This window comes from Bos grunniens, chromosome 8 (genome assembly GCF_055505025.1).
Source record: "Bos grunniens cultivar Pamir isolate PY7600 chromosome 8, Bosgru_T2T1.0, whole genome shotgun sequence".
In the NCBI taxonomy this organism is placed as follows: Eukaryota; Metazoa; Chordata; class Mammalia; order Artiodactyla; family Bovidae; genus Bos; species Bos grunniens.
The window spans coordinates 12,814,627-12,839,956 of record NC_141172.1 but is presented as its reverse complement, the minus strand read 5'-3'; the positions used below and the strand labels follow the sequence as shown (position 1 = coordinate 12,839,956).

At 36.3% G+C, this 25,330-nt stretch overlaps 2 long non-coding RNA genes across 13 annotated transcripts in view; one reads left to right on the top strand and one right to left on the bottom strand.

Moving 5' to 3' along the window:
- The window catches only part of LOC147366676 (uncharacterized), a 277,764-nt gene extending 277,222 nt beyond the window's left edge, over positions 1–542 (top strand). Inside the window, exon 5 of the long non-coding RNA XR_015168955.1 lies at positions 50–542. This is a non-coding gene — a long non-coding RNA (uncharacterized LOC147366676). The remainder of the gene's footprint in view (positions 1–49) is intronic.
- LOC147366675 (uncharacterized) overlaps positions 1–25,330 on the bottom strand; it is a 486,700-nt gene that overhangs the window by 12,277 nt on the left and 449,093 nt on the right. The gene's annotated exons all lie outside the window — the stretch shown is intronic.

Sequence of the window (25,330 nt, the reverse complement as noted above, 5' to 3'; positions counted from 1 at the left end):
ATGAGTAATGATGGAATATTCTAATTTTACTATCTTCTGTATTCTTTAGATCCAAGATCTCTGTGTGGAAGAAAAAGGATATGTATAGATACAGTATGAATATAATGTTGAAAAGATGAAGTGAAAACCCTATGCTGCTGCTGCTGCTAAGTCGCTTCAGTCGTGTCCAACTCTGTGCGACCCCATAGACAGCAGCCCACCGGGCTCTCCAATCCCTGGGATTCTCCAGGCAAGAACACTGGAGTGGGTTGCCATTTCCTTCTCCAATGCATGAAAGTGAAAAAATAAAGTGAAGTCACTCAGTCATGTCCGACTCCTAGTGACCCCATGGACTGCAGCCCACCAAGCTCCTCCGTCCATGGGATTTTCCAGGCAAGAGTACTGGAGTGGGTTGCCATTGCCTTCTCCAAACCCTATAATTAGGTGTATATTAGAACTGAATCAAGGTGAGATAAGAATGCCTTCTTAAATGAACAATTCAAAGAAATAGGGGAATACAATAGAATGGGAAGGACTAGAGATCTCTTCAAGTAAATAGGAAATATCAAGGGAACATTTCATCAAGAATGGGCATGATAAAAGACAGAAACACTATGGACCTAACAGAAGCAGAAGAAATTAAGAAGTGGTGGCAAGAATACACAAAACTATACAAAAAAGGTCATAATGACCCAGATAACCACAATTCTGTGGTCACTCCCCTAAAGCCAGACATCCTGGAGTATGAAGTCACGTGGGCCTTAGGAAACATTATTATGAACAAAGTTAGTGGAGATGACGGAATTCCAGCTGAACTATTCAATCCTAAAAGATGATGTGATGCTGTGAAAGTGCTGTACTCAATATGTCAGCAAATCTGGAAAACTCAGTAGTGGCCACAGGACTGGATAAAGTCAGTTTTCATTCTAATCCCAAAGGTGGGCAATGTCAAAGACTGTTCCAACTATTGTACAATTGCACTCATCACATGATACAGCAATTTTATATTCAAAATCCTTCAAGCTATGTAAAATCTGTTACTGCTTTCACTTTTTCCCCTTCTATTTGCCATGAAGTGATGGGCCTGGGTGCCATGATCTCAGTTTCTTGAATGTTCAGTTTCAAGCCAGCTTTTTCACTCTCCTCTTTCACCTTCATCAAGAAACTGTTTAGTTCCTCTTCATGTTCTGCTATTAGAGTGGAATCATCTGCATATCGGAGGCCATGTGATACGCAGTATGTGAACCAAGAATTTCCTGATGTACAAGCTGAGTTTCAAAGAGGTGGAGGAACCAGAGATCTAATTGCCAACATTCATTAGATCATGGAGAAAAAAAAGAGAATTCCAGAAAAAAAAAATCTACTTCTGCTTAATTGACTATGCTAAAGTTTTTGACTATGTGTATCACAACAAACTGGAAAATTCTTCAAGAGATGGGAATACCAGACCACCTTACTTCCCTCCTGAGAAATCTGTATACAGGTCAAGAAGCAACAGTTAAAACTGGACATGGAACAACAGGCTGGTTCTAAACTGGGAAAAGAGTATGTCAAAGTTGTATATTGTCCCCCTGCTTATTTAACTTATGTGAAGAATACATCATGCAAAACACTGGACTGGATGAATCACAAGTTTTAATGAAGACTGCTAGAAAAACATTGACAGCCTCTGATATGCAGATGATTCCACTCTAATAGCAGAACATGAAGAGGAACTAAACAGTTTCTTGATGAAGGTGAAAGAGGAGAGTGAAAAAGCTGGCTTGAAACTGAACATTCAAAAAACTGAGATCATGGCACCCAGGCCCATCACTTCATGGCAAATAGAAGGGGAAAAAGTGAAAGCAGTAACAGATTTTACTTTCTTGTGCTCCAAAATCACTGAGGAAGATGCATGCAGCCATGAAATTAAAAGATGCTTGCTCCTTAAGAGGAAAGCTATGAAAAACCTAGATAGCATATTTAAAAGCAAAGATATCACTTTGCCAACAATGGTCTATCTAGTCAAAACTATGGATTTTCTCGCAGTTATGTACAGATGTGAGATTTGGACCATAAAGAAGGCTGAGCACCAAAGAACCGAGGCTTTTGGACTTTGGTACTGGAGAAGACTCCCATTGAGAGAGTCCCTTGGATAGCAAGGAGATCAAATCAGTCAATCTTAAAGGAAATCAACCCTGAATATTAATTGGAAGGACTGATATTGAGGCTGAAGTTCCAATACTTTAGTCACCTGATGTGAAGAGTTGACTCATTGGAAAAGACCCTGATTCTGGGAAAGATTGAAGGCAAAAGAAGAACGGGGTGACAGAGGATAAGATGTTTAGCTAGCACAAACAACTCAATAGACATGAATTTGAGGAGACTCTGGGAGATAGTGAAGGACAGAGGAGCTGTGTGTGCTACAGTTCATGGGTCAAAAGAGCTGGACACAACTTAGTGACTGCACTACAACAGAACTGAATTAGAATGTATTAATAGCACTATGTGTTAGAAATGTATTAGAATATATTAGTAGTGTTAGTATAAACTCCTGAAATTTTGTTCCTTTTACCTACATGTATACATCTATCTTTTTACAGTCTGTTTTTCTCTGTCTCTCTATCCCTCTCTTCCACATACAGGATTCATGTATCATGTTGTCTGATGATTATATATATATATATATATATATATATACACATACATATACACACACACACACATTTCCTTCTCCAGGAGATCTTCCCAACCCAGGGATCAAACCTGGGTCTCCCATATTGCAGGCAGATGCTTTACCATCTGAGCCACGAGGGAAGTCCATATATATATATATATACACATACATATATATACACACACACATATATATATACACACAGACACACACACATATATACACATACACATACAATGGAATATTAGCCATAAAAATAATGCCATTTCTAACAATATGGATGGACCTGGAGATTATTATATTAAGTAAAGTCAGAGAAAGACAAATATAGTTTTGCTTATATGTGGAATTAAAAAAAAATGTTACAAATGAACAGACTCACTGACTTAGACAATGAATTTATGATTACTGGTGGGGAGGGTGGGAGTGGGATAGGGGTTTGGGATTGTCATATACGTACTACTTTACTTAACATAGATAATCAACAAGTACTTAGTGTAAAACACAGGGAACAGTGCTTAATATTCTAGAATAATCTTAAATCAGAAAAAAAATTTGGAAAAAAAAAAGATACATGCATATGTATTAACTGAACCACTTTGCTGCACGCCTAAAACTAACAGCAATGTTAATGAACTATGCTCCAATATAAAATAAACATTTTTCAAAGGTCACTGGAATTTCTCCAATTAAAAGAAAGTGACTGAATAAAAGAAAAAAAAAAACAAGATCTACCAAAAATTTAGAGAAGAGCTAACACCTATCCTGCTCAAACTCTTCCAGAAAATTGCAGAGGAAGGTAAACTTCCAAACTCATACTATGAGGCCACAATCACCCTAATACCAAAACCTGACAAAGATGCCACAAAAAAAAGAAGAGAAGAGCTAACACCTATCCTACTGAAATACTTCCAGAAAATTGCAGAGGAAAGTAAACTTCCAAACTCATTCTATGAGGCCACCATGACCCTAATACCAAAACCTGACAAAGATGCCACAAAAAAAGAAAACTACAGGCCAATATCACTGATGAACATAGATGCAAAAATCCTTAACAAAATTCTAGCAATCCGAATCCAACAACACATTAAAAACATCATACATCATGACCAAGTGGGCTTTATCCCAGGGATGCAAGGATTCTTCAATATCCACAAATCAATCAATGTAATACACCACATTAACAAATTGAAAAACAAAACCATATGATTATCTCAATAGATGCAGAGAAAGCTTTTGACAAAATTCAACATCCATTTATGATAAAAACTCTCCAGAAAGCAGGAATAGAAGGAACATACCTCAACATAATAAAAGCTATATATGACAAAACCACAGCAAACATTATCCTCAATGGTGAAAAATTGAAAGCATTTCCTCTAAAGTCAGGAACAAGACAAGGCTGCCCACTTTCACCATTACTATTCAACATAGTTTTGGAAGTTTTGGCCACAGCAATCAGAGCAGAAAAAGAAATAAAAGGAATCCAAATTGGAAAAGAAGTAAAACTCTCACTGTTTGCAGATGACATGATCCTCTACATAGAAAACCCTAAACTCCACCAGAAAATTACTAGAACTAATCAATGATTATAGTAAAGTTGCAGGATATAAAATCAACACACAGAAATCCCTTGCATTCCTATATGCTAATAATGAGAAAACTGAAAGAGAAATTAAGGAAACAATTCCATTCACCATTGCAACAAAAAGAATAAAATACTTAGGAATATATCTACCTAAAGAAACTAAAGACCTATATATAGAAAACTATAAAACACTCGTGAAAGAAATCAAAGAGGACACTAATAGATGGAGAAATATACCATTTTCATGGATTGGAAGAATCAATATAGTGAAAATGAGTATACTACCCAAAGCAATTTATAGATTCAATGCAATCCCTATCAAGCTACCAACGGTATTCTTCACAGAGCTAGAACAAATAATTTCACAATTTGTATGGAAATACAAAAAACCTCGAATAGCCAAAGCTATCTTGAGAAAGAAGAATGGAACTGGAGGAATCAACCTACCTGACTTCAGGCTCTACTACAAAGCCAATCATCAAGACAGTATGGTACTGGCACAAAGACAGAAATATAGATCAATGGAACAAAATAGAAAGCCCAGAGATAAATCCACGCACATATGGACATCTTATCTTTGACCTTTATAACACCATACACAAAAACAAACTTAAAATGGATTAAAGATCTAAACATAAGACCAGAAACTATAAAACTCCTAGAGGAGAACATAGGCAAAACACTCTCTGACATACATCACAGCAGGATCCTCTATGGACCCACCTCCCAGAATATTGGAAATAAGAGCAAAAATAAACAAATGGGACCTAATTAAACTTAAAAGCTTCTGCACAACAAAGGAAATTATAAGCAAGGTGAAAAGACAGCCTTCAGAATGGGAGAAAATAATAGCAAATGAAGCAACTGACAAACAACTAATCTCAAAAATATACAAGCAACTCCTGCAGCTCAATTCCAGTAAAATAAATGACCCAATCAAAAAATGGGCCAAAGAACTAAATAGATATTTCTCCAAAGAAGACATACAGATGGCTAACAAACACATGAAAAGATGCTCAACATCACTCATTATCAGAGAAATGCAAATCAAAACCACAATGACGTACCATTTCATGCCAGTCAGAATGGCTGTGATCCAAAAATCTACAAGCGATAAATGCTGGAGAGGGTGTGGAGAAAAGGGAACCCTCTTACACTGTTGGTGGGAAGGCAAACTAGTACAGCCACTATGGAGAACAGTGTGGAGATTCCTTAAAAAACTGGAAATAGAACTGCCTTATGATCCAGCAATCCCACTGCTGGGCATACACATTAAGGAAACCAGAAGGGAAAGAGACACATGCACGCCAATGTTCATTGCAGCACTGTTTATAATAGCCAGGACATGGAAGCAACTAGATGTCCATCAGCAGATGAATGGATAAGAAAGCTGTGGTACATATACACAATGGAGTATTACTCAGCCATTAAAAATAATACATTTGAATCAGTTCTAATGAGGTGGATGAAACTGAAGCCTATTATACAGAGTGAAGTAAGCCAGAAAGAAAAACACCAATACAATATACTAACGCATATATATGGAATTTAGAAAGATGGTAACAATAACCCTGTATATGAGACAGCAAAAGAGACACTGATGTATAGAACAGTCTTATGGACTCTGTGGGAGAGGGAGAGGGTGGGAAGATCTGGGAGAATGATATTGAAACATGTATAATATCATGTATGAAACAAGTCGCCAGTCCAGGTTCAATGCACGATACTGGATGCTTGGGGCTGGTGCACTGGGATGACCCAGAGGGATGGTATGGGGAGGGAGGAGGGAGGAGGGTTCAGGATGGGGAACACATGTATACCTGTGGGGGATTCATTTCAATATTTGGCAAAACCAATACAATATTGTAAAGTTTAAAAAAAAAAACAACACAGTATGCTGCCTATAAGAAACTGAGTTTAACTTAAAGACACAAAGACTGAAAGTGACAAGATGGAAAATGATCTTTCAAGCAAATGTAACCAAAAAAGTCAGGGGTAGCTATATTTTTTTCAGATAGAATATACTTTAAAATGATTTTGAAAAGTAACAAAGAAGGTTTTTATGTAATGAAGAATGGGTCAATCCATCAAGAAGTTATAACAGTGGTAAATATATGGTCAATATTGAAACACCTAAATAGATAAAACAGATACTAACAGATCTAACAAGAAAACATTAACATAACAGTAGTGGGTATGGATGTGAGAGTTGGACCGTGAAGGATGAGCACAGAAGAATTGATGCTTTTGAACTGTGGTGTTGGAGAAGCGTCTTGAAGAGTCCCTTGGACTGCAAGGAGATCCAACCAGTCTATTCTGAAGGAGATCAGCCCTGGGATTTCTTTGGAAGGAATGATGCTAAAGCTGAAATCCAATACTTTGGCCACCTCAGGTGAAGAGTTGATTCATTGGAAAAGACTCTGATGCTGATGCTTGGAGGGATTGGGGGGCAGGAGGAGAAGGGGACAACAGAGGATGAGATAGCTGGATGGCATCACTGACTCGATGGACGTGAGTCTGGGTGAACTCCGGGAGTTGGTGATGGACAGGGAGGCCTGGCATGCTGCAATTCATGGGGTCGCAAAGAGTCAGACACGACTGAGCGACTGAACTGAACTGAACTGAGTGGGTAATTTAATACTCTACTCTCAAAAATGAATTGATCATTCAGACAGAGAATATAAAAAACAAAACACACAGATCTGAATAAAACTATAAACCACATAAACCTATCAAGCATATGCAGAATATTCTACTTAATAGCAGTGGGATATACATGCTTTTTAAACCCACATGGAACATTTTCTAGGATAGATCACATGTTAGGCATAAAACGTATCTTTGCAAATTTAAAAAGATTAAAATCCTACCAAGTATCTTCTCTGACCAGAATGACATGAAAGAAGAAATAAGTAATAGTGGGAAAACTGGAAAAATCATGAACACATGACTATTAAACACTATGCTAAACAACAAATGGGCCAGAAAAAAAAGGGGGGAAATTTTAGAAGTGCTTGAGACATGTGTAAATGAAAACACAAGATACCAGAATGTATGAGATGCAGCAAGAACAGTTATAAGATGGATATTTATAACCACAAACACGAATATAAAAAATAGAAATATCTCAACCAACTTAACTTTAGACTTATGAAACTAGGAAAAAAACAATTACATCAAAGTTAAAAATGAAGAGACACAAAAGTGTTATTCATAAGAGAAGGAATAAATAGAACAGGAAAACAGAAGAAAAGATTAAAAGAGCCAAAAGATGATTCTTTGAAAAGATAAACAAAATTGATAAACCTTTAGTTAGATGAATGAAGAGAAAAAGGAAGAGGACCCAAATCAGTAACATTATAAATGAAAGAAGAGATATTACAACCAATATCAGACATGCAAAGGATAATAGGGGCTACTATGAACAACTATATGCCATCAAACTGGACAACCTAGAAATTCTTAGAAACCTAGAAAGTCTTAGAAACTTACAACTTAACAAGACTGAATCAGGATGAAATAGAAATTCTGAATAGACTAGTTGCTAGTAAGAAGACCAAATCATGAAACACAAATCTCCAAACACAAAATGCCCAGGAACAGATGGTTCTGCTATCAAACATGTAAAGAATTAAAGCCAGTCTTTCTCAAACTTTCTAAGAAAAATCAAAGAGGAGGTTACACTCCTGAACTCATTTTACAAGGGAACCATTACCCTGATACAAAGTCAGATAAGACATTACAAGGAAAGAAAACTACAGGCCAATATTCTTCATAGATATGGATAGAAAAATTCTCAACAAAATATTAGCACACTGAATTCAGCAGCACACCAAAAGCATCTATAACATGTTAAAGTGGGATTCATGTTTGGATTGCAAGAACGGTTCAACACAGGCAAATCAATAACTGTGATACACCACATTGACAGAAGGAAAGATAAAATTTGTATGATCTCAGTGTATACAGAAAAAAAATTGAAACATTTAATAAAATTCAATAACCATTCTTAAAATAAACTTTCAACCAGTTAGATACAGAAGAAACATATCCAAACATAAAGAAAGCCACAGAAGAGAAATCCCACAGCTAACATAGTACTCACTAGTAAAAGTCTGAAGGTCTTCTCTCTAAGATCAGAAACAAGAGTGTACTTTTACCAGTCTTACTAAATATAGTACTAAATATAGTTAGACTTCAGAATTGGAAAGAAAGAAGTAAAATGATCTCTATCTGCACATGACATGATTTTATATACAGAAAAATCTAAGGATTCCACCACAAAAGTTGCTAGAAGCAGCCAACAAAGTTAGTAGTTTCAGCACAAAAAATTGACATACAAAAATCAGTAGTATTTCCATACACTAAAACAAGGTATCTGAATAAGTAAAATGACTTCATTTACAATAGCTACAAGAGAATACATAAAAATAAATTAAACCAAAGAGGTAAACATCTCTACATTGAAAACTATAAGACATTGATAAAAGACAGAAGAATACACACATAAAATACAAAGATGTCTTATGGCATGGGTTAGAGGAATTAGTATCATCAAAGTGTTTATACTATACACAGTCATCTATTGATAGGGATTATACTGAATCTACTGGAGATGATGGAATTCCAGCTGAGCTTTTTTAAATCTTAAAGGATGATGCTGGTAAAGAACTGCACTCAATATGTCAGCAAATTTGGAACACTCAGCTGTGGCCACAGGACTAGAACAAGTCAGTTTTCTTTCCAGCCCCAAAGAAGGGCAATGCCATCAAATGTTCAAACTACTGCACAATTGCACTCATTTCACATGCTGGCAAAGTAACGCTCAGAATTCTTCAGGCTAAGCTTCAACAGTACGTGAACCCAGAACTTCCAGATGTTCACGCTGGATTTAGAAAAGGCAGAGGAGTCAGAGGTCAATTTGCCAACATCTGCTGGATCATAGAAAAAGCAAGACAATTCCAGAAAAACATCTACTTCTGCATCATTGACTATGCCAAAGCCTTTGACTGTGTGGATAACAACAAACTGGAAAATTCTTCAAGAGATGGGAATAACAGACTACCTTGCCTACATCCTGAGAAATCTGTATAAAGGTCAAGAAGCAACAGTTAGAACCAGTCATGGAAAAATGGACTGGTTCCAAATTGGGAAAGGAGTACATCAAGCTTCTATATTGTCACCCTGCTTATTTGACTTATATGTAGAGTATATCATACAAAATGCCAGGCTAGATGAAGCACAAGCTGGAATCAAGACTGCTGGGAGAAATATCAATAACCTCACATATGCAGATGATACCACCCTTCTGGCAGGAAATGAAGAGTAACTAAAGAGCCTCTTGATGAGGGTGAAAGAGGAGAGTGAAAACAGTTGGCTTAAAAATCAACGTTCAAAAAAAAAGTAGATCATTGCACCTGGTCCCATCACTTCATGGCAAGTAGATGGGGAAAAAATGGAAACAGTGGGAGACTTTATTTTCTTGGGCTCCAAAATCACTGCGGATGGTGACTGCAGCCATGAGATTAAAAGATGCTTGCTCCTTGGAAGAAGAGTTATGACAAACCTAGAAAGCGTATTAATAAGCAGAGACATTAATTTGCTAAGAAAGATCTATATAGTCAAAGCTATGGTTTTTCTATTAGTCATGTATAGATGTGAGAATTGGACTGTAAGAAAAGGCTGAGTGACCAAAGAACTGATGCTTTTGAACTGTGGTGTTGGAGAAGACTCTTGAGAGTCCCTTGGACTGCAAGGAGATCCAACCAGTCTATCCTAAAGGAAATCAGTCCTGAATATTTATTGGAAGGACTGATGCTGAAGCTGAAGCTCCAATACTTTCGTCACCTGATGCAAAGAGCCAACACATTGGAAAAGACCCTGATGCTGGAAAGATTGAAGGCAGGAGGAAAAGTGGACGACAGAGGATGAGATGCTTGGATGATATCACCAACTCAATGCACATGAGTTTGAGCAAGTTCTGGAAGTTGGTGAAGGACAGGAAATCCTGGTGTGCTGCAGTCCATGGGGTTGAAGAGTCAGACATGACTGAGTGACTGAACAACAACAAATTCTTTGTGTAGAAAGTAGTCTGCTTTGGCATTCATGACAAAGCCAGAAGGTTATTTTTCTCCCTCAAAATGAGTATATTAATTTTTATAAATTAACAGTGAAACTCTTTTGCAACCATGTCAACAACACATTTTGATTTTGTAGGTACATTCAGAGATGTTTCAACCTTATATTAATCAAAGTAGATATTTATGTGCTTCTGAGTAAGTTCCAAGACTTCCTAAATTTTGTTATAGTGCCTGTTTTTCATCAGTAAATAATCATTCTATTTTGTCCTAGAATCAAAGAATTTTAGCCAAACAAACATAAATCAGTTCCATACTCAATTTAAAGATAGTTTTCTATATATTATCTGCTATACATCTCCTATAGTTTGAAGATTTTATAAAGACCTGTTTTTGTTTTTATGAAAATATATGTCAATGTCCCATACTCCTAATCTTTCCCTAAAACATTGGCTCAAATAATTTAACATTCTTATCTGATTGATCTGTTTCAGGTGAATAAAAATCATGCTTGTCACAACACCTCAGTTCTGAAAAATATCACGTATATTTATACTTTTAATAGTTTTTAAGAAGTTAGAGACCAAATTGCCAACATCCGCTGGATCATGGAAAAAGCAAGAGAGTTCCAGAAAAACATCTATTTCTGCTTTATTGACTATGCCAAATCCTTTGACTGTGTGGATCACAATAAACTGTGGACAATTCTGAAAGAGATGGGAATACCAGACCACCTGAACTGCATCTTGAGAAATTTGTATGCAGGTCAGGAAGCAACAGTTAGAACTGGACATGGAACAACAGACTGGATCCAAATAGGAAAAGGAGCTCGTCAAGGCTGTGTATTGTCACCCTGCTTATTTAATTTGTATGCAGAGTACATCATGAGAAACACTGGGCTGGAAGAAGCACAAGCTAGAATCAAGATTGCTGGGAGAAATATCAATAACTTCAGATATGCAGATGACAACACCCTTATGGCAGAAAGTGAAGAAGAACTAAAAAGCCTCTTGATGAAGGTGAAAGAAGAGAGTGAAAAAGTTGGCTTAAACCTCAACATTCAGAAAACGAAGATCATGGCATCTGGTCCCATCACTTCATGGGAAATAGATGGGGAAACAGTGGAAACACCGTCAGACTTTATTTTTTTGGGCTCCAAAATCACTGCAGATGGTGAATGCAGCCATGAAATTAAAAGACGCTTACTCCTTGGAAGGAAAGTTATGACCAACCTAGATAGCACATTGAAAAGCAGAGACATTACTTTGCCAACAAAGGTTCGTCTAGTCAAGGCTATGGTTTTTCCAGTAGTCATGTATGGATGTGAGAGTTGGACTCTGAAGAAAGCTGAGCACCGAAGAATTGATGCCTTTGAACTGTGGTGTTGGAGAAGACTCTTGAGAGTCCCTTGGACTGCAAGGAGATCCAACCAGTCCATTCTGAAGGAGATCAGCCCTTGGATTTCTTTGGAAAGAATGATATTAAAGCTGAAACTCCAGTACTTTGGTCACCTCATGCGAAGAGTTGACTCACTGGAAAAGACTCTGATGATGGGAGGGACTGGGGGCAGGAGAAGAAGGGGACGACAGAGGATGAGATGGCTGGATGGCATTACTGACTCGATGGACATGAGTCTGAGTGAACTCCGGGAGTTGGTGATGGACAGGGCGGCCTGGCATGCTGTGATTCATGGGGTTGCAAAGAGTCGGACACGACTGAGCGACTGAACTGAACTGATAATGCTTTCTTTTTCTTAATTTCCATAGAAAATCTTTGTAACATGACAATAAGAGATGAGGCTAATGTGAAAAGATCTTTGGAGTTTTATATCATTCACTTACTGGCTGCTGCTAAGTCATTTCAGTCTTGTCTGACTCCGTGTGACCCCATATACGGCAGCCCACCAGGCTCCTCTGTCCCTGGGATTCTCCAGGCAAGAACACTGGAGTGGGGTGCCATTGCCTTCTCCCACTTACTGGCAGGTGAACCTATTAAATATTGTTCACTATTCACAATATTTTTATTACTGATAATTTAATATAATTTTGATAAACCATTAGTATTTATCCTTAACTGGCTTATTTAAATATCAAAGTAATGGAAAAACCTATGAATGTTTAAATTTTTCATTTTTAATATAAATTATTGAATCATATCACCAGCCATTTTAAATGTTTGTCATATATCAATTAGATAAAGAGTAAATATAAGAGTGTGTGATTTTAATTCTGAACTCCTAGTTTTATCCCTTTCCCTGCTTTCCCCATTGACATCCATGTTTGTTTTCTGTGTTTGTGAGTCTATTTCGGTTTTGTAAATACACACTTCTGCTGCTGCTGCTAAGTCGCTTCAGTCGTATCCAACTCTATGCGACCCCACAGACGGCAGCCCACCAGGCTCCCCGGTCCCTGGGATTCTCCAGGCAAGAACACTGGAGTGGGTTGCCATGTCCTTCTCCAATGAATGAAAGTGAAAGGGAAGTTGCTCAGTCGTGTCTGACTCCTAGCGACCCCATGGACTGCAGCCCACCAGGCCCCTCCATCCATAGGATTTTCCAGGCAAGAGTACTGGAGTGGCATGCCATTGCCTTCTTCAAAATGCACACTACTTTATATAAAATGAGTAAACAGCAAGGACTTATAGCACAGGGAACCAGACAAGATATCTTGTAATAACCAATACTGGAAAAGAATCTAAAAAGAATAGATATATATGTATCATTTGGGAATCAAACTGAATCATGTTGCTGTACACCTGGAATTAATACATTGTAAATCTACTATATTTGAAAAAATTAAAAAAAAAAAAAAACACTAGATAATGAATGGAAAGAAGAGAGAAAACCAAAGAGAATTTACTCATTATCATGATGCAAGTGTCTTTACTACAGCTTTAACATAATTAAATGTACAACAAGAGAATCTTACGCCTTCAACTATCAAGCTAGTTAGTGTTCGTTCATATGTACCATAGTATCTCTAAAGATATTTTGGGAAGAACAAAAACAGCTGAGGTTTGGGAAAGAATGTAAAGGTGGTCTTTAAATTAATTTGTGTTTTTAGTTGAAGCAATAAAGTAAAAAAGAAAAAGGATATGTATAAGCCTACCAGAACTGTTTTCTTTGCTTATTTCAAATAAATTCAACAAACACAGACACACACACACACACCTATCCAATTGTTTATTGACATCAAAGTATCATGAGAAGAAAGACACTTGAAAAGTATTAAGGCATAAGAGAAGGAAGATCAAGTTTTGACGATCTTCAAGGAAAAAAGGGAAGGAAAAGACAAAGAACTCAGTACAAACATTTAAAAAAGAGGTTCAGATAAGAGTAATTAAGAAAGGTTTGGAATCTAAAAGGTTTCTATATATCATCACAGATTTACAGTATTATGTATAAAAAGTATTCAAAAGTCAATTGTGCCTTGCATTTATTTTTGTATCTCTTTTATTCCTCTGTAGAAAACAGTAATAATAATAATAATAAAAACCTGGTAAAACCACATGCTCAGTCAGATATGATTACAAAAATCTTAATGTTTTCTACCCAGATATGTAGGCAATAGCAGTGAAAAGGGGCTTTACCATAGACTTGCTTTACTATACACTTAAAAAAAATGTGCTTAATGACTTTCAGTTAAATATATATATATATATATGTAGTGTTGTGCTTTTACATTTAAAATATAAGTCTCAAGATGCTTAGTTTGAATCATAATATCTTACTTATCCCATTCTCCCCTTAATTAGAAAAAAGGATGTAAGTTAGAAAATTTCACCAGGATATGGGCAATTATCAAAGAAGCCATGATAAAATCTGGATCAGAAGATGATCTCACTTTGTTGTCTGTGTAGTGAAACAGTGACATGCTCTGGATGGTTACTTAAATATGTTTCCAAATAGATAGGTGTTCTGCTAGTAAGATTGGACCAATCCCTTGCTTGAATAATTTTATTGTAAGCACTTACTATGCTGAGAATTTACATGAAGTGCAATATTCTTGACCATTCTAAGTGGTTTTATACTGTCAATTATAGAGTGTTAAATTACTATGTGTGACTTCTTTGGATACACACATATACAATATAATTAGGTTTAGGGAAATGATTCTGAAGGCATTCCACATATCAAGATTTCTAGTTTTATACAAAATATCACTTTTATATGTTCTTAGATCTGCTTTTAACCAGTGATGTGCAGTACTGGGCAAATTATGTAAATGTTACACTTTAACTCAAATATTCTTTCACACCTTAAAGTTTTTGAAAACTCATTGCAGTTTTTATTTTTATTTTTTATTTTTTCTTTATTTATTCCTTTATTTCTCATGTGTTCCCCATCCTGAACCCTCCTCCCTCCTCCCTCCCATACCATCCCTCTGGGTCGTCCCAGTGCACAAGCCCCAAGCATCCAGCATCGTGCATTGAACCTGGACTGGCATCTCGTTTCATACATGACATTTCACATGTTTCAATGTCATTCTCCCAAATCTTCCCACCCTCTCCCTCTCCCACAGAGTCCATAAGCCTGTTCTATACATCAGTGTCTCTTTTGCTGTCTCGTATACAGGGTTATCGTTACCATCTTTCTAAATTCCATATATATGCGTTAGTATACTGTATTGGTGTTTTTCCTTCTGGCTTACTTCACTCTGTATAATAGGCTCCAGTTTCATCCACCTTATTAGAACTGATTCAAATGTATTCTTTTTAATGGCTGAGTAATACTCCATTGTGTATATGTACCACAGCTTTCTTATCCATTCATCTGCTGATGGACATCTAGGTTGCTTCCATGTCCTGGCTATTATAAACAGTGCTGCGATGAACATTGGGGTACACGTGTCTCTTTCCCTTCTGGTTTCCTCAGTGTGTATGCCCAGCAGTGGAATTGCTGGATCATAAGGCAGTTCTATTTCCAGTTTTTTAAGGAATCTCCACACTGTTCTCCATAGTGAGATTGAGTGGAAGAAACCTAGCCAATTATCCTGTAAAATGAAAGTAACCTATCATATTCTCCCCTTGTCATCATCACACAATGTACCAAGGCATTTTCTGGTAAATTCATATAAGTATTAGCTTTCCATACAAATCATTAAAGCTCATTGGTTTATAATCAGAGTGAAGAAGGGTGATGAACGCCAACTGAAGTGATGAAAATCAATTTAAAACATGATTTAAAAACTTGTCTCAAAAGAATATGCTATCATTGCTAAACAGTCTGTTTTATTGTTAAATTTAAATAATACAAAAAACCAGAAAGAAAGTTTGTCACCTCAACACCACCACCCAGAGAAAATGACTGCTAACAGAGATGGTCCCTGTCCTTGCAGAACACCTAATTCTATATTTATTTATTACGTGCTATCCATCTAGAGATACATATCTTTCACATTAATAAGATCTTCAGTTTTAGCATCATTCCTGGGCACTATTACCTTGAATGACCTTGAGGCACTGTGCAATGAGGAAGTGAAAGCCAAGAAATAATTGTAAACTGCTCACTGTATGTTCAAAGTGTGCTCAAATAAATAGAGCTCTTTTTAAAAGACTGGGAGATGATTTGGTCCCTGAAACCTAAGAAAATCTTTTTCTCTGTTCATTAGCTGGTCACTAAGATAGATACAACAGAAACTCCAGAGGTCACAAATGACAAAAATTTAGACTGTAAAATTAGTTCAGGAAAGCCACCAAACAGTAACAATAAACAATGAAAAAGAGGAAGACAATATGATTACCAGTTCACAAAATATAATGTTCAGAAAGTCCACTTTTCAGCAACAACAGCACTGAAGGTCCACTGTTGTATGGTCCACATACGGAAAATGAAGCAATTAGGAGAAACTGTCTATGAGGGAGCTGAGACATTAGGTATAATAGTAAAAACTTAAAGTATTTAACTCTTCAAACAATTAATGAAAATCATATCTAAAGAACTAAAAGATTCCAAGAGAATAATGTCCCTTCATATAGAAAATATCAATGAGAATACAGAAATTCTAAAAAGGATGTCTATATGAATACAAATGTGTATTTATATTCTATACAAATACAAATATATATACACACACACACATCATGAAGTCGCTCAAGTCTTGTTCGATTCTTTGTGACCCCATGGACTGTAGCCTGCCAGGCTCCTCCATCCGCGGAATTTTTCAGGCAAGAATACTGGAGTGGGTTGCCATTTCCTTCTCCAGGAGATCTTCCAGACCCAGGCATCAAACCTGGGTCTCCCATACTGCAGGAAGACTCTTTACCATATGAGCCACCAAATAATAGAGTTGGGAAGTACTGTAACTGGAATAAAAAAATTCACTAGGAGTGCAATGGATGATATGAGCAGGCAGAATAAAGATTTAGTGGACTTCAATATAAATTATTTCAAATTATATCTGATCTGAAGAACAGAAAACATATGCATGAAGATAAGTGAACACACTCAGACCTGTGGGGCACCGTCAAGCACATTAACTTACGAATGGACAAATTCCCAGAGATGTGAAAATATCCAAAATGATTCATACAGTAATAAATGACATGAATATGTCTATGAAAACAGAATGAATCATTAATTAAATACCTACAATCAAAGAAAAGCCCAGGACTGGATAGTGTCACTGGCTACAGTCATTTAAAGAAGATTCAGCATCAAACTTTCACTGTAAACACAGGAAAAGATGGTCATCATCATTAGTCAATCAGTTCAGTTCAGTCATTCCGTTGTGTCTGACTCTTTGCGACCCCATGGACTGCAGCACACCAGGATTCCTTGGTGTGATGGATACCATCACCAAATCCTGGAACTTGCTCAAACTCATGTCCATTGATTCAGTGATGCAATCCAACCATCTCATCCTCTGTGGTCCCCTTCTCCTCCTGCCTTCAATCTTTCCCAGCATCAGGGTCTTTTCCAATGAGTCAGTTCTTTGCATCAGGTGGCCAAAGTATTGGAGTTTCAGCTTCAGCATCAGTCCTTCCAATGAATACTCAGAAGCGATTTCCTTGAGGATTGACCGGTTTGATCTCCTTGCAGTCCAAGGGACTCTTAAGAGTCTTCTCCAACATCACAGTTCAAAAGCATCAATTCTTTGGCACTCAGCTTTCTTTTTGGTCCAACTCTCACATTCATACATGACTACTGGAAAAACCATAGCTTTGTCTAAATGGAACTTTGTTGGCAAAGTAATGTTTCTGCTTTTTAATATGCTGTCTAGGTTGATCATAGCTTTTCTTCCAAGGAGCAAGTGCCTTTTAATTTCATGGCTGCAGTCACCATATGCAGTGATTTTGGAGCCCAAAGAAAATAAAGTTTGTCACTGTTTCCATTGTTTCCCCATCTATTTGCCAAGAAGTGATGTTTATTTAACTTATATGCAGAGTACATCATGAGAAACGCTGGGCTGGAAGAAACACAAACTGGAATCAAGTTTGCCAGGAGAAATATCAATAACCTCAGATATGCAGATAACACCACCCTTATGGCAGAAAGTGAAGAAGAACTAAAAAGCCTCTTGATGAAAGTGAAAGTGGAGACTGAAAAAGTTGGCTTAAAACTCAACATTCAGAAAATGAAGATCATGGCATGTGGTCCCATCACTTCATGGGAAATAGATGGGGAAACAGTGGAAACAGTATCATACTTTATTTTTCTGGGCTCCAAAATCACTGCAGATGGTGATTGCAGCCATGAAATTAAAAGACGCTTACTCCTTGGAAGGAAAGTTATGACCAACCTAGATAGCATATTCAAAAGCAGAGACATTACTTTGCCAACAAAGGTCCGTCTAGTCAAGGCTATGGTTTTTCCTGTGGTCATGTATGGATGTGAGAGTTGGACTGTGAAGAAGGCTGAGCACCGAAGAATTGATGCTTTTGAACTGTGGTGTTGGAGATGACTCTTGAGAGTCCCTTGGACTGCAAGGAGATACAACCAGTCCATTCTGAAGGAGATCATCCCTGGGATTTCTTTGGAAGGAATGATGCTAAAGCTGAAACTCCAGTACTTTGGCCACCTCATGCGAAGAGTTGACTCATTGGAAAAGACTCTGATGCTGGGAGGGATTGGGGGCAGGAGGAGAAGGGGAGGATAGAGGATGAGACGGCTGGATGGCATCACTGACTCGATGGACGTGAATCTGAGTGAACTCCGGGAGTTGGTGATGGACAGGGAGGCCTGGCGTGCTGCAATTCATGGGGTCGCAAAAAGTTGGACACGACTGAGCGACCGAACTGAACTGATGGGAATAGATGCCATGATCTTCTTTTTTGAATGTTGAGCTTTAAGCAAACTTTTTCACTCTCCTCTTTCACTTTCATCAAGAAGCTCTTTAATTCTTCACTTTCTACCATTAAGAGTGGTGTCATCCACATATCTGAGGTTATTGATATTTCTTCCAGCAATCTTGATTCCAGCTATGCTTCATCAAGCCTGGCATTTTTCATGATGTACTCTGCATATAAGTTAAAAAAGTAGGGTGACAATATATAGCCTTGATGTACTCCTTTCCCAATTTGGAACCAGTCTGTTGTTCCATGTCCAGTTCTAACTGTTGCTTGTTGACCTGCATACATATTTCTCAGGAGGCAGGTCAGATGATCTGGTATTCCCATCCCTTTAAAAATTTTCTACAGTTTCTTGTGATCCACACAGTAAGGCATTTGGCAATAAAACAGAAGCAGATGCTTTTCTGGAATTCTCTTAACTCTCTTGGTTTTTCTATGATACAATGGATGTTGGCAATTTTATCTCTGGTTCCTTTCCTTTTCTAAATCCAGTTTGAACATCTGGCTATTCACTGTTCACATACTGTTGAAGCCTGGGGTGGAGAATTTGGAGCATTACTTTGCCAACATGTGAAATGAGTGCAATTGTGCAGTAGTTTGAACATTAATTGACATTGTCCTTCTTTGGGATTTGAAATTAGTTAATAGGAAAATCCAAATCAAATTTGTAATTAGACATTAGTTCACTCTATCCAGGATGACTATAAACATAACAGTTGTTACTAAGATTGTAAAGTTAGAACCCTCAAAGATTGCTTGCATGAATGTGTTAATAGAACGGTGCAGTGGTGTAGTAAATGATTTGGCATTTCCTCAAAGGTAAAAATAGAATTAACATAAGACCCACACATTCTGCTTCTATGTTTTTCCAAGAGAACTGAAATACATGTTCACTCAAATATTTATATGCTGATGTTCATAACAGCATTATTTGTAATAGCTAAAAGATATTATAGGAAAAAAAACAAATGCCCTTCAGTTGATGAACTGATATCCATACACTGGAATATTATCTCACTATAAAAAGGAGTGAAGTTACAGATATAACATAAATGAATCTATAAAGCATTATACCAAATGAAATAAGCTAGAAATCAGATCAGATCAGATCAGTCACTCAGTCGTGTCCGACTCTTTGCTACCCTATGAATCACAGCACGCCAGGCCTCCCTGTCCATCACCAACTCCCGGAGTTCACTGAGACTCACGTCCATTGAGTCAGTGATGCCATCCAGCCATCTCATCCTCTGTCGTCCCCTTCTCCTCCTGCCCCCAATCCCTCCCAGCATCAGAGTCCTTTCCAATGAATCAACTCTTCTCATGAGGTGGCCAAAGTACTGGAGTTTCAGCTATAGCATCATTACTTCCAAAGAAATCCCAGGGATGATCTCCTTCAGAATGGACTGGTTGGATCTCCTTGCAGTCCAAGGGACTCTCAAGAGTCTTCTCCAACACCACAGTTCAAAAGCATCAATTCTTTGGTGCTCATCCTTCTTCACAGTCCAACTCTCACATCCATACATGACCACAGGAAAAACTATAGCCTTGACTAGATGGACCTTTGTTGGCAAAGTAATGTCTCCGCTTTTCAATATGCTATCTAGGTTGGTCATAACTTTCCTTCCAAGGAGTAAGCGTCTTTTAATTTCATAGCTGCAATCACCATCTGCAGTGATTTTGGAGCCCCCCAAAAATAAAGTCTGACAGTGTTTCCACTGTTTCCCCATCTATTTCCCATGAAGTGGTGGGACCGGATGCCATGATCTTCGTTTTCTGAATGTTGAGCTTTAAGCCAACTTTTTCACTCTCCACTTTCACTTTCATTAAGAGGCTTTTTAGTTCCTCTTCACTTTCTGCCATAAGGGTGGTGTCATCTGCATATCTGAGGTTATTGATATTTCTCCCGGCTTGTGTTTCTTCCAGTCCAGTGTTTCTCATGATGTACTCTGCATATAAGTTAAATAAACAGGGTGACAATATACAGTCTTGACGAACTCCTTTTCCTATTTGGAACCAGTCGGATACATATTGCATGAGTCCATTTAGCTGAAATATTGAGATTATGTAAATTCATGGGGATAGAATATAGATTATTGGTTATTAAAGGGATAGTGGGAAGTGTAGGTTTTCTTTGGGGGTTATTTAGGTTCTAGACACAACTCCAACGTGTTATAGGGGTTTTCCCTTGCCTCCTCACCATGACCAAGAATTCTTTGATACCAGCCAAGTATCCTAAAATTTGAACCAATTCTGACACTCTACCTGGAGACAGCATCAGATTCCAGGTTAAGGGCTCAGTCACAAAAACCTTCCTTCATTTCAGACACCAACTGCAAGTTCTAGTTGTTGCCTGTGCTTCGGACCAACAGGTTTTAAGAAAGACGTTCCCATGACTAACTTGTCAGTAAGACTAATTTGTTAGAGAAACTCACAGAACTGAGAAATAGTTAAGTTACTGGAAAAGCCAGATGGAATAGATACATAGGGCAAGGTATGGGGAAAAAGCATATAGCTTCCATGCCCTCTCAAAGTATACTACTCTCTCTGAATCTCTGTGTTCATCAATCCAGAAGGTCTTTGAACCCTGTTATGTTTAAAGGCATGCTGGATTAAATTACTGGTCATTTGGCAGTTGATTCAACCTTTAGCCTTTCTCTTTTCCCTTGAGATGGGATAGAAAGAAAGGTTTGGAGAACTGAAAGTTCCAATTTTGTAACCACATGTTTGACTTCAAAGACAACAGCCTCTTAAGTGCATTCCAAATATAACATTGCTAAACTAACAAAGATGCCTTTATCACTTTCTTCACTTAGAAAATTCCAAGGGTTCTAGGAGCTCTGTGTCACAGATGAAGACAAAGATCAAATGTACATTTCTTATTATAAATTATGATATCACAAGGGTCATGAAAATGCTCAGGAGTCAGATAGTGTTGATGAAGACACAACATGTGAACATACTAAAATCACTGAATTGCACAATTTAATATGGTTAAATGCTTAATTTTTTTGTATATGAATTTAACTCAAAAATTTTTAAAAAGGATTAAATGGATTTTAATTGTGAAAAACACAACAACAACTAAATGGACAGGCTAAGCAGCAAAAAGGAAAGAAAAAAGAAATCAATGAATATGCACCCAGAATAGCAGAATTATACAATATGAATAAGAGAGCAAAATTAGAGAAAAATAACAAGAGCTTCAGAGACCAGTGGTACTATAATCTTTATATCTACATCTATGTCTATCTCAGTTATAGCATATATCAGCTGAATCCCAAAACAGCATGCTAGAAAATATTTGAAGAAATAACTGCTGATTTTCCCTAATTTGGCAAAAGACATAAACCTAAAATTCAAACAGAATAAGTCAAGAGAAATAAATGATAAGACATGTCATAGCCCATCTTGTGAAAATTGAAGACAAAGAAAATCTCTTGAAACCAGCTGAAGAGAAACTATTTACTATCAAGATGAAAAAATTCAAATCTGGCCTGATTTCTCAATAGAAATTATAGATACCAGAACAAGGTCCTCCTGTATAGCATATCTGAAGGAAATAAACAGCATTTTTATAAGCTCTGAAAGAAAAGAACTATCAACTCAGAATTATATACTTAGTAAAATGGCATTTGGGGATGAGTAAAAATCAAGCTATTCTCAGGTGGAGGAAAACAATTTTTTTTTTTTTTTTTAGGTCCGTTGCCCTACCCTAAAGAATTTTTAAAAGAAGTTCCACAAATAAGAATGAAAATAATAAAAGATGGATCTTTGTAACACCAGGAAGATAAAAATAAAATGAAAATCATATATATATATATAGAGAGAGAGAGAGAGAGAGAGACAATACATTTTCCTTCTCTTGAGATTTCTAAATCATGTTTCAAGCAAAAACTATACTATCTAACTATGTATAGGAAATATTTAAGCCTTTTTTTTAATAAATGGAGAGGGCAAGGAGATGTAAAGGGAGATACGTTTTCTATACTTCAATCAAAATCGTAAAATAGTCAACATTGTATATGTCCTAAATTATTTACATATAACATAATACTAGAAGAAGCATTAAAAAGCTATGTAAGTAAATATATTCAAGAATACTGGAGAAAATAAAAATGAAATTCTAAAAAAAATTGTGTGTTGGTCGTTCAGTCATGTCCAACTCTGTGACCTCATGGACTGTAGCCCGCCAGGCTTCTCTGTCCATGGAATTCTCCAGGCAAGAATACTGGAGTGGATTACCATTCCATTCTCCAGGGGGTCTTCCCAACCCAGGAATTGAACCCAGGTCTTTTGCATCACAGGCAGATTCTTTACTATTTGAGCTATAGGGAAGTCCAAAAATTTTAAACAAAAATTAAATGACCACAAAAAAAGCAGGAAAGAAAAAACATGAAACAAAAATACAGAGATACTAAGCAGAAAACAAAGCATAAAGCAGAAAAATTAAATCTTAACATGGCAATAATAACATTAAGTGTAAATGGTTTAAATATATTGATTAAAAGATAGAGGCCAACAGGTAAAAAAAGCACATGACCCAATTATACACTGTATATAAGAAATTCATTTCAAGGATATCAGTACAAGTAGTTGTGAAAATAAGGGCAAAAAAAATAGTATAAAATCAAGAATCAAAAGTAAACAGGAGTGGTTACGTTAACATGAGAAAAAATTTACTTTGTAACAAAGAAAATTGACAAGGTACATTGTATAATGATGAATGGGTCAATCTATCAATGAAATCCAGTAATTTAAATGTGTATGCACTGAGCAACAGACCTGAAAAATTTATGAAGCAAAACCAGATAAAATTGAAAGGATAAAGAGATAAACCCAGAATTATACTTGAGACTTCAACACCCCTCTCAATACTTATCTAAGATAGAGCATGTCCTAATTACAAAACAAACCTTAACTAACTTCAGTAAATTGCAATCAGACTGATTCTGTTTTCTGACCACAGTGAAATCATATTAGGAGAAAAAAAAATAATACAACTACAACAGGAAAATCTCCAAATACATGAAAAATAAACCACACACTTCAAAATAATCTACTAGTCAAAGAACTAGTTGCAAAGTTAATGAAAAAATAACAGAATGGAATGAAAACAGAAGATATCAAAGTATGCAGATCACAGGTATATCATTGCTGAGAGGGAAATTTATATCACTTAAGACTTACATTAGAAAAAAAAGGAAATATCTTAAATCAATAATCTAACTTCCTACTTCAAGACATTAGAAAAAGAACAACAAAGTAAATGCAATGCAGTGATAAGGAAAGAATACAGAAAAGAAATCAATAAAATTAAACTTGAAAAAAAGAGAGAAAATCAATGTGTTGAAGCTTTGTTCTTTAGTAAAAATCACCGTAGTTGATAAACCTCTAGAAATACTGAAAATATGAGTGAAGTAATAAACTTCAAATTTAGGGAGGGGATGGTGATACAATAATAAATCTTAAGTCATTTCCATTCATTGAAATTCACAAATTCACAAAATTAATAAAAAAGAAATAGTTATTTGGAATAGGCTCATTACCTTTAATGAAATCACATTTTTAATTTAAAATCTTCCAGATATATATACTTCATCTCACATGATTTCACTGGAGAATTCACACATACATTTACAGAAGAGTAACTATAAATTTTATAAAATCTTTTCTAGAAAATAAGTTAGTAGGGAACTCTTCCCAGCTCATTTGATAAAACTATTATCCTAATTCTATAATCAGACAAAGATATTGCAAAAAATAATAATAATAGAGTAATATCTCTCAGCAACATAGATGCAAAAATACTCAAGACAATATTACCAAATAAAATCCAGTAATATATGAAAATATTATACATACTATGAATAACTGGGCTTTTTCCAGGTATGCAAGGCTCATTCAGTATTTTAAAATTGATCAATGTAATCAACCATAATAATAGGTTATAGAAGAAAAATCATGTGATCATAATTAACTGACATAAATAAGTCATTTGACAAAATTGACACTCATGTATTATAAAAACCACGAGAAACTAACAGTAAAGGAGAATGTCTCTAATTGGATTGTCTACAGTGAGCATCATATTTAGTGGTGAAATGCTGAATATTTTCTAAGCTTGACATCATTCTAGGTAATCTACTCTAAACAATACATTCACCATAATATTGGAAGTTCTATTTTCTGAATAAGGCAATTAAAAAAAAAAAAGGCTTATATATTACAAAGTAAAAAAAAAAAAAAAAAAACTACACATGCAGGTGATATAGTTTTCTCATTAGAAAATCCCAATATATACAAAGGAAATAATCTTCTTAAAAGTAATAAGTTTGGCAAGTTTGCAGGACAATATATCAAAATGCAAAAATATTTACATTTCCAGAAACTAATAACAGTCTGATAGAAACCAAAATTATATTTGTAGAATCATCTACAGTTCCTAAGACTTAAATTACATCGTTATAAATTTATAAAATGTATGGCATCTCTACCATGAATATTCCAAAATGTTAATTAAAGAAATCAAAGAAGCTCTAAATCAGTGGAGAGAAACACTGTCTTCACGGGTTAGAAGATTTAGCAGAGTAACGATCTTAATAATTTCCAAGGTGATCTATTTGCTTAATGCAATGTCTACCAAAATCTTCAACAGTAAGTGAACCGAGAACTTCTAGATGTTCAAGCTGGATTTAGAAAAGGCAGAGGAACCAGAGATCAAATTGTCAACATCTGTTGGAT